The sequence below is a fragment of the Rhinopithecus roxellana genome, chromosome 2 (assembly GCF_007565055.1).
Source record: "Rhinopithecus roxellana isolate Shanxi Qingling chromosome 2, ASM756505v1, whole genome shotgun sequence".
Taxonomy (NCBI): Eukaryota; Metazoa; Chordata; class Mammalia; order Primates; family Cercopithecidae; genus Rhinopithecus; species Rhinopithecus roxellana.
Window position 1 is genome coordinate 107,109,822 of NC_044550.1, and position 15,974 is coordinate 107,125,795.

Genomic DNA, 15,974 nt, shown 5'->3' on the forward strand with positions numbered 1-15,974 from the left:
CGTGGGAAACGCCGCCGGAGGGGCTCCGCGAGCCGGGGAGGTGCGCGCAGCGGGGCTCCGGGCGGCTCAGGCGCTGAGTGCGAGGAACGCCCGCGCTCGCCGGCGCCTAGGAGACGCTGCCGAAGGAGGAGGGCAGGCGTTTCACCCGCGCCACAGCTGCAGCGGGCCAGAGAGACCGCAGAGCCCCGGACCCCACGCAGCCTCCGCGCCCGCTGCTGCGACTGCCGGGGTGGCGCGCCCAGCCGGAGAATCCCGTCCGCGCCCGGGGCGGGGGGCGAGGCGGGGCGCTGACGTCACCTCCCCTCCCCCACCGCCTCCAAGAGGGAGGGAGCGGGGAAAGAGGCAGCGAGTCGCCGCAGCCGCCGGCCGCAACTCCTCAACTCGGCGGCTAGCTGCCCGGGCACGTCCTGACAAACTTGGTTGCTCCCGGGCCTTCGCTCCGGCCCCGCGCACTCTCTTTTCGCCCCCGTTTGGTGCTTAAGTTTGCCCTGGTCGGAAGCCTCCGGAGATGCGGCCGCCTGGGTCCCGGCGGCACGGACGATGGCAGTCTGGTTAGGGACATGTTGAAGATCCCGGGGAGGCAAACTTGGTACTTCAAACCCGGCTCCTAACACATATCCACATCGCGTGGGGATCACGGAGCTGCCGAGGACTTTAGAGCTCAGGGCCGAGGACTCGGCTACACTGGTGAGTTCTTTGTTCAAATCGTGCATGCCTTTTGGCATTTAAGTTTAAACATAAATTAAATTACGTGGGGTGTGTGGCTCTAAGCGAGTGCGGGGAAGCGTGTGCGCCCTACGGGCTCTCGGCTCCAGGAGCTGCGCATCGCTCTGGCTTTGTGCGGCTCGGATGAAAGATTCGCATGCATAGCTTTGGGAATTCATAAAATACATATAAAGCACTGTTCAAAAGAACTTGAGAGGGATGCTGTTTGTGCATTATTTTGAATGTAACTTATTATAGCAATGGTGCCTAGGGAGGGCGCATCGGGGCTGCGAGATTTGCAGGGGCGCAGCGCCCTCTAGTCCGGGCACCCGGCGAGCCGCGCTCATTGCCGAGTTCTGCGCGGAGGCGAACCTGGACCTCCCCGGCGCTCGGCGACGTGGGCGCTTGCTCACCCCAGTCTTCACTGCCCACCCACCCGGGCCCATTCTTTATATGAGTTACAAAAATCAACTTGGGTGGACTGAATGGAGAGGCCGTGCTGGAGGAAAGGGTTTTGTTTCTGGAACAGTCTCCCCAATCCCCTCCCTAATTTCCACGAGCCTTTGGGAACAGGGTTAGGAAGGGTCGATTATTTAAAGGACAAATGTGGAACTTGAACCACATTTCTCTCTCTCATATGAAAATAATTCGATTTGTGATAGCTAATAGGCATGTCCATTTCGTTCTGCTGGCGCTTAAGGATCAGTAGAATCGTGGCTGAGTCTTAAGTCTGAAATCTCCATCCCTGGCTCTCGGCGGCTCCTGTGGCGAGGAAGTGCAACTTCTTGCAGGCAGAGATTTCTCAGGGAGCCTGGAAAATCGGATTCCCAAACATGTAAAACATCTAGTAAGCCCTAGGAAGCGTTATTATTTATTAATGGTCATCTTCTCCAGGAATTCTTTTGTGCCATTTAAAACAAATCCCGTGATTTTATGTCAGGGAATGGTATCTTTGTACTTTTTTACTGTTCTTCTTTTCCCCTTTTAGCACTACTCCCGCTCCCTCGCTCCCAGGAAACGGCTGGAGTTCCGGTGTGGTTGGGTTTTGCTGAGAGTTACAATTCGGCAAGCGGCACAAGCCGGTTGGGCTTGGAGATCAGGTCACCCACTTTCGAGGTGTTCCATGTATGAAATTGACCTGTAAGCACTTGGAGCAATTATGGTCGTGGCAAACACGTCTTTGGATGATGGTGTTTGCATTTGCTGGATGCGCGAATCTGTGTATTCTAACTGGTGGGCAGGGAATATAGGGCTACGAATCGGCACACTCATCTTGCAGGCTTTATTTTGCCTTCGCAGCCACAACCTGCTAGACACCTTTATTTTTTTTTTTTCCGGTCACCTCTAAGATGGCTTATAAGGTGACTGCGTTAACTTTGAAGCAAGGAAATTCTTTCACACTTGACTGCCCAGCCGTTCACCTCCCCGCCAAGCTCCCTCCACCGGTCCCAGGGAAATCGGATCTCTTTGTCTTCCCAGTGTTAAAATGCCTGAATCCCACAAACTTTCCGAGGTCAAGTCCGCCCTCTAGTCCGAGCTGCGTCCCAGCGCCTCCGGCTCTCCGGGCTTCGGCCGGGTCCGCCCTGCGCCGAGCCTGCGGCTGGAGCTCTGCCCGCGCCGGGGATGGGCTCCGCGCCCGGGACGTTCAGGCTGGGCGCTCGGCGCGGGGAGTTCTCGGCGGGCGTCTGGGCGCTGGGGCTTCCCCTCTGCCTAGGAACTTGCAGTTGTCGGCCTGGGGTCACGCTCTGGGGCCCCTGGGGCCGACTCCCGGGCTGCCTTTTGTCCCGCAGGCCTGGGCGTCCGGGGTGTCAGCGGGGGAGGCCAGGCGCCGGCGGCGGGGAGGGCCTGGGGTCTAACTCGGCCCAAAAAGGTCGCGGGGGAAGCGTTTCCATTTTCTGGGGACTCAGTGTGGATTGAAGGAGGAAGTAGATTCCGACCTAGCTGCATTCCTTTGGAGACCTGGAGGACGACTTCAGCCCACCAAACCGCCGCGGACTCAGAGCCGCGCCATTCAAATGCAGATTCAGGGACTTCCAGAAGGCTATGGAAAAGCTAAAGGGATGCCTCTAGGAAGCTTTCTCATAGGCCCCAGCCTTTTTTTTTTTTTTTTTTTTTTTTTTTTTTTTTTTTTTTTTGAGCAGCTAACGTTTCCCTTTCTAGGCAGGGAGTATTCTCCAATTCCTTGCACAGCGCCTATGGTTGGCCGTAACAAACCTCGGCATCACAAGCCTCGCCCTGCCCCTCGGAGCCGCGCTGGACCACGCTGGGCGCCTTCTAGTCTGCCAGCACGGACCTGGCGTTCGCAGGGACTGGGGCTCTTTAGGCCCGGGCGGGGCGGCGTGGCTGGACCCGCGGGCCCCGAGCCCGCCGCCGGGGAAAGTCGGCTCGAGTTTCCGCGCCCGAGAAACGAGCGCCGGCGCCGGCGGGCGTGGCCGGGGCGGAGGGATCTCCTGCACTCGGAGAGCGTGAGGCGCCGGCGCCGAGCTGGGCGGCCGGGCGCGAGCGCGGGGAGCCGGGGCGGGAGCGGGTCGCGCGGCAGGTACCATGCGGACGCGCGAGCTCGGCGAGACCCCCGGCAGGCCCGCTCCCCACTCGGGGGCGCGCTGAGACGGCAGGTGAGCTCCCCCAGAGTGCCGTCGCCACTTCGGACCAACTTTGCGGTAAGTTCGCTGGGCGCGGGGACGTGTAGCGCGCTGCGGTGCGGGCTCTGTGGGTGCCCGCCCGGTCCCCGGCTCGGGCTCCGGCGCTGCCGAAAACGATGAGTGCGCGACCTTGCGGAGGGTGGAGTGACTAGGTCCTTCCCACTTGGGAAGTTCAGTACTGGCTAGTGGGGTGCCGGCGGCGGAGTGGGAGGAGGCGACCGCGCGGGGCCGGCCCGGAGCCATTGCTGGGGTCCGATCCTTTCTGGCTCACCGCCTTCCCTCCGGGATCTCGCCGCGTTGCGCCGGCCTCGCGGTCTCCTGGGGCATCCCGCCGTCTGCGAAAGACCCTCTCGCTGAGAGGTGCACGCGGGAGGCCCCGCGGGGCTGCCGGGTCCCTGGGTCCCTGGGTGTTTGCGCCCTGCAGGAGCGCTGCTTGGAGGTGTAGATGCAACCGGTGGACTGCGGAGTAAAGGGCTGCGAGGCTGCATTTCGGGGCTGAACATCTGCACAATGTGCGGTTTGTCTGTGTTTTCTGTCTTCTCTGGAGGAGGAACTTTTAAGATCTTTTTAAAAGAAAGAGGTTTTGGTCCTTCATTGCTTAAAAAAGAAAAAAAAAAAACCTCGGTGCTTTCTTTTACAAAGCCAACTTTCTGCTGTGTGTGTTAGAATTTTTTGTTCCCGCTGATGTGAATTGCAAGGCTTTGGAAACAAGGACGCAATTGTATGAGTTAGGAAAGTAAACTCATAAATATTTTCTATGCAGTTAAGTTTTTTTTTTTTTTCGTGTGTCTGAACTGTGGTTTCATTAAGTGGCTTTTGTTAAGCAATTCCCGGGTGCCTGATAGAGGCGATGTTTTAAAGTGGATATTAGCAGTGATTATTAGTATGAGAAAAGGCTGAAAAGAAAATGACCTTCAGCTATTCACTTCTTTTTCAAAAGCAGATTCTTAATGCCTCTTATATTCAGATACAGGTTTCGATAGTTTAATTTGTGTGTGAGAACTAGGTAATAGTGATGTTTTTCACACTATTCTTAATGAATTTGGTTATGCTGTCAAACACATACAGTTGTTACAGGGACGTTTGAAAAGGTGTCTCTCCAGTTAATAGTTAATTGTGATGTTTGTCTTTGTCTTTTTGTCTTAGGAAGACAGCTCTGATTCCACAATTAGAATTATTCCTTCGTATTTAAGATGTAAAAATACTTAAAACACTATGTAATTTTTTAAAACAACAATTGGTATAAGCCTTGAGTTATGCTAAACATGGCATTTAACAAGCGTAAGGTAAGGTTTGATTTGAATGAAGTTTGCGTTTGTATACCCATTTTTTGAAAAATGAACACCTTAAATGAGCCAAATCTTTGGCACTCTGAAAAGAAGTGAGGTTGTTAGAGGACTTTATAAAATCATTTTGGGCCACCTGTATATTCATTTGTCTCTTTTAATTAGTCACTAGAAGTATCCCCGTTGGGTTCTTATCATGTTAGTAGATCATTTAAATCCATGGTCCGGACAGGTGCCAAAAGAAAAATGTTTAAAAATGATGGCCAGGCACGGTGGCTCACTACTGTAATCCCAGCACTTTCAGAGGTCGAGGCGGGAGGATCACCGGAGGTCGGGGGTTCAAGACCAGCCTGACCAACATGGAGAAACCCCCGTCTCTACTAAAAATACAAAAATAGCCCGGTGTGATGGTGCTTGCCTGTAATCCCAGCTACTCGGGAGGCTGAGGCAGGAGAATCGCTTGAACCCGGGAGGCGGAGGTTGCAGTGAGCAGAGATCTCACCATTGCAGTTCAGCCTGGGCAAAAATAAATAAATAAATAAATAAATAAATACATACATACAAAGAAAAATCTATGCACAAACTAATTCTGTTTTCATTCCCCTGATCATCCTCTACCTTTCCATTGCCTTTAGACTTTGCTTTGAGGTCCCTTTGAAGCAGTCATTTCTTTGAATGTTAGAGGTGGATAGGATCTTAGAGATTTACGTTTTAATGCTTTACCCACTTGCTTTCCACCCAAGTTTGGCTAATTTTACGTAGAATAAATAAGCCAAATCAAATTAGTACATTATTATTGCATTAAATTCTGTCTCAGTGGCATAATTTGTAGCCTAAAGGACCTGATTTAATAGCAGGGAGCCATAAGGCTAGATGTGCTGTTTAATCTTTATGAGTGGGGATTTGCAGTAGATAATTGTTCTTTTGACCAGATTATATAGAAGTTGAAGCCAACCTCTGTCTTTTGGTCTCACTTAATTGTTCAGTTTGCAAGGGCTCATTTATCCTTAGACACTGGAGAAGAGTTTTTGAAATGAGTGATATATGTCAATTAAGATCAGGAAGTTGCCACTTTCTCTTATATCTGAGGGGAACTACTTTTCATTTCAAAAATATATTCTGATGAGGAATCCACATATTTCACTTTTTTAAGTTTTTAAAGTCATCTTTCTTTTACTGTAAGTCCCAGATTTAAATACGTTGCCTGAATTCTTGCTTCATTCCAAGGGTTCATTATGTATGTGAAGATAAGTCTATAAAGTAAAAATAATAAAGTCTTCTGTACACTGCTTAGGAAAATTAGTCATGATTTAATCTGTATTCTTCATAGAATATTACAGATAGAGCTTCGTGATAATCTGCAAAACAGACACTGACCTGACATTATCTATAGCCAATTTTGGGGCAGTGTAAGGTGGGTGGTGACCTCTTTCTGAGCTACTGGAAGTGAGTCCTCTACAGAACAGCCATCTGCAGTGTTGTTACTGGCCTCGTGGTTGTGCCTGGGTTTTCTGTTAATTTGAGAAGGATGGATGTTTTATTTTCCTATGTTATCCCTCTCTAGATCCCCTCCCCAACACAGTCCTGCCTCCCATTTCTCACTCTTAATGCTTCATTCATCTGTCCATTTACCAATCCAGCAATAGTGGACCTCCTCTGTGTCAAACACTGAGCCAGACACAACATCTAGTGAGCAAATCATGTTTCCTGCCCTCAAGCAGCTTGTAGTCTGATAAGGGAGAGGACAAGTACGCAGTCTCTTATAGACCAGTGTGATAAGAGATCCATTCAGGTCAAGGTGGTCCATAGCAGCACCTCATTGAACTGGGGGATCTGGGGCAGGTGGATTTAGAATAATGTGAGTTCTGAGGGAAGTGAGATTCAGAGGGGAACAATTCAAGCAGAGGAAATGATGTGTGCAAAACAAGTTATAGAAAATATAGTGTGGCTTGTGGCGTGATGAGTGGAGAAATTCTGAAGACCTCATCATACCATGTTATGTTAGGAAAAGGATTGGCTTCTTTTTTTTTGTCTAGGTAGAACAGATAATCTTGACTATGACTTAAATAATCTTATTAAAAAGGGATTATTATTTTTATGAGGCAGAGGTTAAGGAGAGAGAAAAAGAAGGAAATGTTGAAGAGAAAGGTGAAAATAAATAAGCTGTATGTGAGAAGTAGAGGGCGGGAAAAAAAGAAAAGATTGATGTTTGCATTACTTTCGGAAGGGAAGAGGTCAAGATGTTACATTAGTTTAGAGCCTTCACCACTAGGTGGTGTTATTGGCTCAAGACAGCTTGGTTACTGAACTTGTTGCAAGTCTGGGATATCCCTTTTTGTTTTGAAATAAGAAGTAGTGTTGGGAAATTAGGTAGATGTCAGATTATCAAAGGTCTTTAATGCAAGGTTAAGAAGAATATACTTAGCAGGCTAAGGGGAAATACTGAATATTTTCAAACTAAAGAATAATGTCACAAAGAAATTTGAATAGGTTCACTGAGATTGGGGGCAGAAAGCAGGAATACCAAAAGACTGTAGGAATACTCTGCATGAACAAAATACTCATTCGAACTAGGTGGCAGCAGCAGAAATGCAAAGGGAACCATTTTGAGAAATCGAGAAAGAAATGTCAAGTCTGGATAACTTTTAAGAAATGAAGGTTTGAGAGCCAGGAGGCTGTAAATATTTTAGTCCATCCTTCAATTTCTTGAATAAATGGAGTCGAAAGGATTAAGCAAGCTCCTTGAATTCACCCAGTGGATTAGTGACAAAGCTGGAGCTAGGTTCCACATTTGATGTTCTCCCAATCCCTTCCTTTTTGTTTGGTTTGTTGGTTTGCAAACTTGGTTAATTTGGTAAGTGGCAAGACTGGAAAATACACTGGAAGAGCTGTTATTTTGCAATGGCGAATGGGTGAAAAGTCTGTATAGTTGTCCCTTGGTCTCTAAGGGAGATTTGGGATTTTATACCCAAATTTGAGGATGCTCAAGTCCCTTATATAAAATGGGGTACTATTTGTATTTTTACTGTTTTATTGTTTATTTTAAAGACTTTTTCAACCTGAGGTTGATTGGCTCCATGGATGCAGAACTCCCCTATAGTGAAGGCCAATCATGTAACTTAGGTTTGATACTATTTCAGGAGGAGAGTTACAAGGCGTTTGAGAGAGATTAGAGCTGAGATTTTAGATTTGGTGCACTGATGCTTCATGAGTGGAGGCAGAATGGCTGAGATCTTTAAGGGTGGTAATACATGCATGTGGAGGAAGAGTTGGAAGACAAGTTTGTAATGCTAGCGTTTTAGGTGAGTCAATGTAGAGTGTAAAAGAATATGGAAGAGAATCAGAATGTTGTCATTCGTTTTTCATACCTATGGATTGCCTCTTTGTTTTGGGGGACTCTGTGACTGTATGAAGGATCAGGAGTGTTGGGGAGGGGAGTGAGTAGTGTCAAAGGTGTCATGAAATCAAGGAGGATGAGCACTGAGAAAGGTCATTGGTTTGACATTAGCTTGTGATGCTGGAACAGCTGTTCTGCCAGGGTGGACCTGCAGGATCTTGGTGGAGCAGTGTTTAGCTCTGAGGGAGTTCTAAGGAAGCCAGGGCGATGCTGTGCAACTCCTTTTTTTGCGATCTTCGCCAGTTATAAAGAGAAGAATAAGAGTGTTTGTTTGAAAGAAGTGAAGGTTTGAATGAAGTTTATTTATTTTATTTTTTTGAGATGGAGTCTCTGTCACCCAGGCTGGAGTGCAATGGCACGATCTCAGCTCACTGCAACCTCCGCCTCCTGGGTTCAAGCGATTCTCCTGCTTCAGCCTCCTGAGTAGCTGGGACTACAGGTGCATGCCACCACGCCCGGCTAATTTTGTATTTTAGTAGAGATGGGGTTTCACCAGGTTGGCCAGGTCTCGATCTCTTGACCTCATGATCTGCCCACCTCAGCCTCCCCAAGTACTGGGATTACAGGCGTGAGCCACCGTGCCTGGCCAAGTTTATTTTTTAAGTAGGGGAAGAACCTGTGTGTGTGTATGGATTCTGCACAAGGTGTCAGGAGTGGGAGGAACTGTAAAAGAGGCAGGATTTTGTGGCATCAGAGTATCTGGTGCATGGTCGTGCATGCCTGTAGTCCTAGCTACTCAGGAGGCTGAGGCACGAGAATCACTTGAACCTAGAAGGCGGAGGTTGCAGTGAGCCAAGATTGCACCACTGTGCTCCAGTCTAGGTGACAGAACAAGGCCGTCTCAAAACAAAACAAAACAAAACAAACTCATTTACAATTCGTAATCTGTTGACAACTTCATGTGTTTGCGGACCAGGCAGAGTGTCTCACGACTTTAATCCCAGCATTTTGGGAGGTCCAGGCAGGTGGATAAGTTGAGCTCAGGACTTCGAGGCCAGCCTGGGCAATATGGTGAAACCCCATCTCTACTAAAATACAAAAAATTAGCTGGGCATGGTGGTACGCCCAGGTACCCGGGAGGCTGAGGTGGGAGGATCACTTGAGCGTGGGAGGTTGGTGCTGCAATGAGCTATGGATGGTGCCACTGCTCTCCAGCCGGGGAGACAGAGCAAGACTTTGTCTCAGGGGGAAAAAAAGGTGCTTGCAATTTAGAGATCTCTTAAAAATACTTTAAAAATGTGACACTGAACTGAACTCAAAGTTCCAAATTTTAATCATGAGTTAAATTCTACTGACGCTTTCACTATGTTGATAGAAAATGAGAGTGGAGAAGAGCACAGTGAGGGAGAACACAAAGTTCTCAACTTAAAAAGTTTAATAATGTTTTCCTGTTCCATAAAGGGCTGGAATGACTACTTGTGGCCTCTCAGTAGTAAACGTGCAGCGTTGAACAGAATTGATGCACTGTGTGCTGCCGCATCCCACCTAATGTCCTCTCTCTGTGGCGGGTGAAACCCTTCGAGGACTTGAGCTTGAGGTCGTCTAAACACTTGCATATTTGCAGTTCTGTTTTCAGCACAGGGGCTGTGTTTTGTTTTGTGAAGAATGTGCAGTCACAGTAATGGATTGAAGCATTTTACATGAAGGTCCCCCTAATGAAGAAATATGAAGATACTAGTATCTGGTTTTTACTGGAAAAGTTATTTTTCTCCCGTATGTATAGATTTTCAGAGATCTATGCTAAAGATATTTAAGCTTTGGACTGGGAGCCCTTCTCCCTCAAGGCTGAACTAAGTAAACACTCTCTGTTTTTGCTTTGGAAAATGCATTTTAGAAATCCCAAATTACAGTGAATTTAAGTAGTGTGATCACCTTCTAAATATCAAAGTATAGCCCTTGGCTCAGATGGTCTTTGGAGTTTAATTTCCATAAGCAAGGAGTCTAGGTGATAAGGTCCTTTTTAGATGAAATGGTGTTTGAGTCTTTTTTCTGTTTGTTTTGCGTAAGAGCCGCCCACAGACCTTGTTTTGATCACGGTGGCTTTTATAGTGAAACCTGCGTTCATGGTTCTCGGTTACATTATTGCAGGGTTAAGAATATCTCCCAAAGAGTGTATTTTTTCATTTAATAATTTATTCTGATCACAGTAGCATTCTGTTAGTCAAGTTTGCGGAGTATATTCAGGGCTTTCAAAGGTCTCAGTTATGAATGTGGTCCACAAGTCCGTCCCAGCTGTATTGTGTCCCGTGAGAACTGGTGAGTAGGATGTGGAAGGTAATTGGGTGTTTGGTAATCCAGTTGGGGATGAGTGGGTAGTGGCGGGGGCTGTGGTGGGACTGAGTACCTGAGACACCATGGGGAGAGAACAGCCATAGCAATCTGATGTGTTGGGCATGGTCCATGTGTCTTGGGGGATGGAAGAGTGCCAGAGCCTTCTGGCAGGGTGGATGAGGGAAAACAGCATGGCGCCATTTGCGAGTGTTTTTTTTTTTTTTTTGAGATGGAGTCTTGCTCTGTCACCTAGGCTGGATTGCAATGATGCGATCTCGGCTCACTGCAACCTCCACCTCCCGTGTTCAAGCAATTCTCCTGCCTCTGCCTCCCAAGTAGCTGGGACCACAGGCGCGCACCACCGCACCCAGCTAAATTTTGTGTTTTTAGTAGAGACAGGGTTTCACCATGTTGGCCAGGATGGTCTCGATCTCTTGACCTTGTGATCCGCCCGCCTCGGCCTCCCAAAGTGCTGGGATCACAGGTGGGGGGAGCCCCCTGCTGGATTAGTGAGTGTTTATGGGTTGTCTCCAAGTTGCAGTGTTAGACTTCAGCTGCACAAAAATCTTTATTTACTCACTGTTTCTTATCACACCACACTGTGTTGTGGTTCCCTTTGCTCCCTCAGTGGCTGCCGTCTCCCCTTGGGCCTCCCACTTGGGCGCTTCAAATCTTGGGGCTCTGCTCTTGGATTTTTTTTTTCTTTCGCCTGCTCTCTTCCTTGGTGACATCATTCAGCTCTGTGGTTTTAAATACCGTCTTTCGTATTCTGACAACTCTCAAATTTCTGTCTGCAGACTGGAGCCTCCCACTTATCTGCTGCCCACTCATAGTCTTTTTATTTTTATTTTTATTTTATTTTTTTGAGACGGAGTCTTGCTCTGTGGCCCAGGCTGGAGTGCAGTGGCGCCATCTCGGCTCACTGCAAGCTCCGCCTCCTGGGTTCCCGCCATTCTCCTGCCTCAGCCTCCCGAGTAGCTGGGACTACAGGTGCCCGCCACCACGCCTGGCTGATTTTTTGTGTTTTTCGTAGAGACGGGGTTTCACTGTGTTAGCCAGGATGGTCTCGATCTCCTGACCTCGTGATCTGCCTGCCTGGGCCTCCTAAAGTGCTGGGATTGTAGGCGTGAGCCACCGCGCCCGGCCCACCCACATTCTTTACTGGGATAGCCAGTGGCCATTCCCATCTTACCCTGTCCAAACTGACCCCCCAATCTGCTCCCCAAGGATTCTGCTCCTTCTGTCTCCCTCTTGGTTCCTGGCCCACTTGCTCTCTACGCTCAGCACTTTGGCGTCCTCTGTGGTACTGCTGACTCCTCCTTTGCCTTCCTCTCTCCATTCCAGTGCATCAGGAAACCCTGAAATAGATTGAGAGTCTGCCCCCTACCCCTGTTGTGCCCTAATCCGCAGGCCCTCTGCCTGTGTTGTTGCTGCAGCCTCCGACTGCTCTGGTCGCCCTCCAGCTTCTGCTGGCTGCCTCACAGGCTTTTCCGTTTTACTTAGACCGTGGCACTCCTCTTCAGAATCATCTGCGGGGCTTCTTATTTGATTTATACTAAACTCTAAAGCCCTGAAAATCGTCCTTTATCCATGAGTCCATACTGATCTTTGTTTATCGAGACGGAGTCTTGCTCTGTGGCCCAGGCTTCAGTGCAGTGGTGCGATCTCAGCTCACTGCAAGCTCCGCCTCCCGGGTTCACACTGTTCTCCTGCCTCAGCCTCCCGAGTAGCTGGCACTACAGGCGCCTGCCACCACGCCCGGCTAATTTTTTGTATTTTTAGTAGAGACGGGGTTTCATTGTGTTAGCTAGGATGGTCTTGATCTCCTGACCTTGTGATCTGCCTGTCTTGGCCTCCTGAAGTGCTGGGATTACAGGCGTGAGCCGCTGGGATTACAGGCGTGAGCCACTGCGCTCGGCCCATACTGACCTTAAGAAAAAAAAAAAAAGATTCAGGCTGGGTGCAGTGGCTCACACCTGTAATCCTAGCAGTTCGGGAGGCTGAGTCAGGCAAATCGCTTGAGCCTGGGTGCTTGACACCAGCCTGGGCAACGTGGTGAAACCCCGTCTCTACAAAAAATACCACGCTTGGTGGTAGTCCCTGAGTATCTAAAATTCTGTCAGTCTAAATCTACAGACACACCTATATAGTCCCAGCTGCTCAGGAGACTGAGACTGGGGCCCAACAAGCTTAAGGCTTCAGTGAGCCGAGATCGTGCCACTGCGCCCCAGCTTGGGTGAGAGAGCCAGACCCTGAAAAAGAAAAACAAATTGAATAAATGGGGGAAGATAGACAAATCAGTTTCATGGAAGAATTCTAAATATTTTGGGTAGCAAAACTCGCCGCCTTGTAAGCATGGGTTGCATGTGGTGACTTCCTTACAAATCGTACAGTGCAGGAAGGGGTGAAAGTCACCTGACAGAAGCACCTGGCGGACACTACCTCAGTCACGTGGTCGGGGCAGCGTCTACATTGACACATCGGGTTGATTTTACCCCTTGCTACGGTGTGATGGAAATGACACTCTACCTCTGTGGCTTTCCTCCCCAAAACCTAACCCCAGTCTAAGGAGCAAAACATCAGATTCCAGTTGAGGGACATCCTACAAAATACCTGACTAGTACTTCTCGAAACTGTCCAGATCATTAAAAACAAGGAAAATCTGAGAAACGTACATTCCAGAGGAGCCTTAGGAGACATGACAGCTAAATGTAAGGTGGAGTCTTGGAAGGGATTTTGGGATGGAGAGAAGGTCTCGGGTGAAATCTGAGCAAATCTGAGTGAAGTATGGACTGCAGTTAATGATGACGTGTCGGTACTGGTTCATTAGTTGTATGTAGTATAATGTACTCTTGCGAGATGTCAACGGTAGGGGAAGCTCTCTTTGCAACTTTTCTGTAAATCTGAAAGCATTCTAAAATAAGGTTTATTTTAAAAAAAAAAAAAAAGCCCTCTTTCATGATGGGTTCTCTCCCAGGATGTGCCCCGGCCTTACTGCTGTCCCTCAATCACTGTGCCGCAGCCATGTGGTCCCTTTTTTGCTTCCCTCATCTAGTGCTTCTCTGCTGGTGTGACTTTCTGCCCTGGAGGATGTTTGGCAATGTCTTGAGATAGAGATATTTTTAGTCATCACAGCTGGGTGATGAGGCAGATGCCACAGGCTTCTAACTGGTGGGGACTGGGAATAATATTGAACACTCTCCATTGCTCCAAAGAATCTAAGAGTTGCCCAGCACGTCACTAGCATGAGCCCTGGCCCTTTGGATTTAGGGTTCCCGCTTTTCCTTCAGGTTCCGGACCGTGGTCTTTCTTTACCCTGCTTTAGTTTTCTCCTTAGCACCTACTTACGGGCATCGGATATACTCTGTTTACTTGTCTGTCTGTCTGTCTCTGGCCAGGAAATGTGTCTTCCGTCAGGACTTGTTGGAAATTTGGTTCACGTTTGAATCCCCAGAATCTAGAACTCACCTGAGGCCTAGTATGCGCTCATTAAACGTGTGTAAAAGGAATTAAATAATTAACGGAAGGGGTGAATGGATGATAAAGATAACACATACTCGTCTAAAAAGCCCATGAGAGAGACAAATGCCACTGTAATCACTTCCTCAGCTGCCTGTTTCTCTGCTGGTTCTCTAGAAGTTACCACTGTGAACAGCTGCTTGTCTGCCTAGACTTTTCTGTCCATTTTAAACTGTATCCGTGGGTACATTTTATCTGCGCCCCCTTCTCCTCTTTTTTAAACAAACACACATAGGATCAGCTTAGTTTTTCCAGTTACTATAGCTAGACATATGTCAACATACAGAGTGCTATCTTACCTTTTTAGTGGCTACATGATAACTTTGTATGTAGAATTAAGCAAAAATACTTCAAGTACTTGCAATAGAATCCTGGTATAATACTTTGTTGTACAGTGGATCATGGTAAAAATATCTCCTAAAATATAACGTGTCTCCTGAAACAAAAGACACTGCTTGCTAAACATCATCCAAGTGTTTTTGGTTTTGTTTTTTTGTTTTTGAGACAGAGTTTAGCTCTGTTGCCCAGCCTGGAGTGCAATGGTGCGGTCTTGGCTCACTGCAGCCTCTGCCTCCTGGGTTCAAGTGATTCTGCTGCCTCGGCCTCTGGAGTAGCTGAGATTACAGGCGTGCACCACCACATCCTGCTAATGTTTGTATTTTTAGTAGAGACAGGGTTTCACCACGTTGGCCAGGCTGATCTTGAACTTCCTGAGCTCAGGGGATCCGCCTGCCTTGGCCTCCCAAAGTGCTGGGATTACAGGTGTGAGCCACCGCGCCCAGCCTCATTATATGTATTTTTATTTCTAGTTTGTAAATCCCTTGGGATTGGGATCTTTGTCTTTTATTCTTTAGCACCATGCAGGGTTCTGTCTAATAAGGTCCTCCATGCCTCTAGGTTGAATTGAACTTTTCATTTGTTTTGATAAAATTACAGGATTATTTTATAATATTCAGATTTCCCTGAGTATTAGAACTGTTGACTAAATGGAGATACTTAAAGAGATAGTTTTGGGAGAAAATTGTTTTCTTATTTTGTTTAAATGATAGTTGTTCTCCTGGAAGCCAAAAATCTGTCTCATTTCTGACTTTATCTGGAGAGGAGAAGGCATCGTAGCGAAAGGGCAAGTTAGGGTGGCCAACTTGAACGTGGTTCAGTATCAATTAAGCTTTAACTGCTTTAAGCACATCAGGTCTTTTCTTCCCCCTAAGGCAAGGACTTATGGGGCAGAGTTGGCAGTAGCTAAGTTAAGATACTATAAATTAATGTTGTTGTACCAATTTCAACTGGGCTGTCAAACCCACCCTCCAGTTTGCTATTCATTTACCTCTGGTGGCATTCACATTTTGTGAATATTAATTTGAGAGTAACTTTGCAAGATCACAGTGCTGTCCTCTACCAGCCGTGCTGGGGCGTTTAGCGAAGCTGCACTGATTTACAAGATGAATTTGTTGGCAAAGGGGAACAGTTGATCTGAAAATAACTGTCCTGCTTCCCTGGCCAGACCTCAGCCCAGTGGACTTCGCCACCTTCTCATTTGCCATTTGTTAAAGGCAACGTTTTCTTCATTTCTTCAGTTTCCCTCTTCCCTCCCCCAGTCACCCAGGGACTCTCCCGCAGGGTCTGCCACCATGTATTAATACATTGATTTGACCGTTTGTGTGTGTTAGCTTAGAAGATTTAGCTTTTATGTGTGTGTGTCGTCTTCTCATGGAGGGGCCTGGGGAGCAGGTTGTTCGGTGCCCTGAAGATAGGCATTCCGTGAACAACTGGTTGTTGACAGCAGTGGTGATAAAACATGGATATAGTTGGTAAGATTTGCTTCACTAACTTAGAGAGGAAAAGCGCTGCTTGACATCAAACTGCTGAATTCTGGTTTTTCTTTTGTAAATTGCCTTTCTTTGGGGCTTACGTTGGTGTTAAGTATCAGACTTGATGATATAATTGTTTTAATACCTTTAAGTAGTTATATAGAGCTGAATGAGACAGTAAACCCTACATTATGTAGGGAGTGAACTTAACCATTCTTATACAGAAATAACATAATTTCAGGATAAATTTTGAAAGGAGATTACAAGCTGTTGTTATGGGGCGCCATGTAAAAGCACTGCTGGTTTTTGTTTTTTCTGAATTAGTTGTCAGAAGCTTTGCATT

The 15,974-nt window shown here is 47.6% G+C and overlaps 1 protein-coding gene across 2 annotated transcripts in view; it reads left to right on the plus strand.

Moving 5' to 3' along the window:
* The first annotated feature begins 318 nt into the window (after positions 1 to 318).
* The window catches only part of FAT1 (FAT atypical cadherin 1), a 140,781-nt gene continuing 125,125 nt past the window's right edge, over positions 319 to 15,974 (plus strand). Inside the window, exon 1 of one of the 2 annotated variants that reach the window (XM_030919690.1) lies at positions 319 to 687. The gene's annotated coding sequence lies outside the window, so the exon portion shown is untranslated. Of the gene's footprint in view, positions 688 to 3,166; positions 3,366 to 15,974 lie in introns of those variants that run through there. The other variant, XM_030919694.1, reaches the window with a different exon arrangement.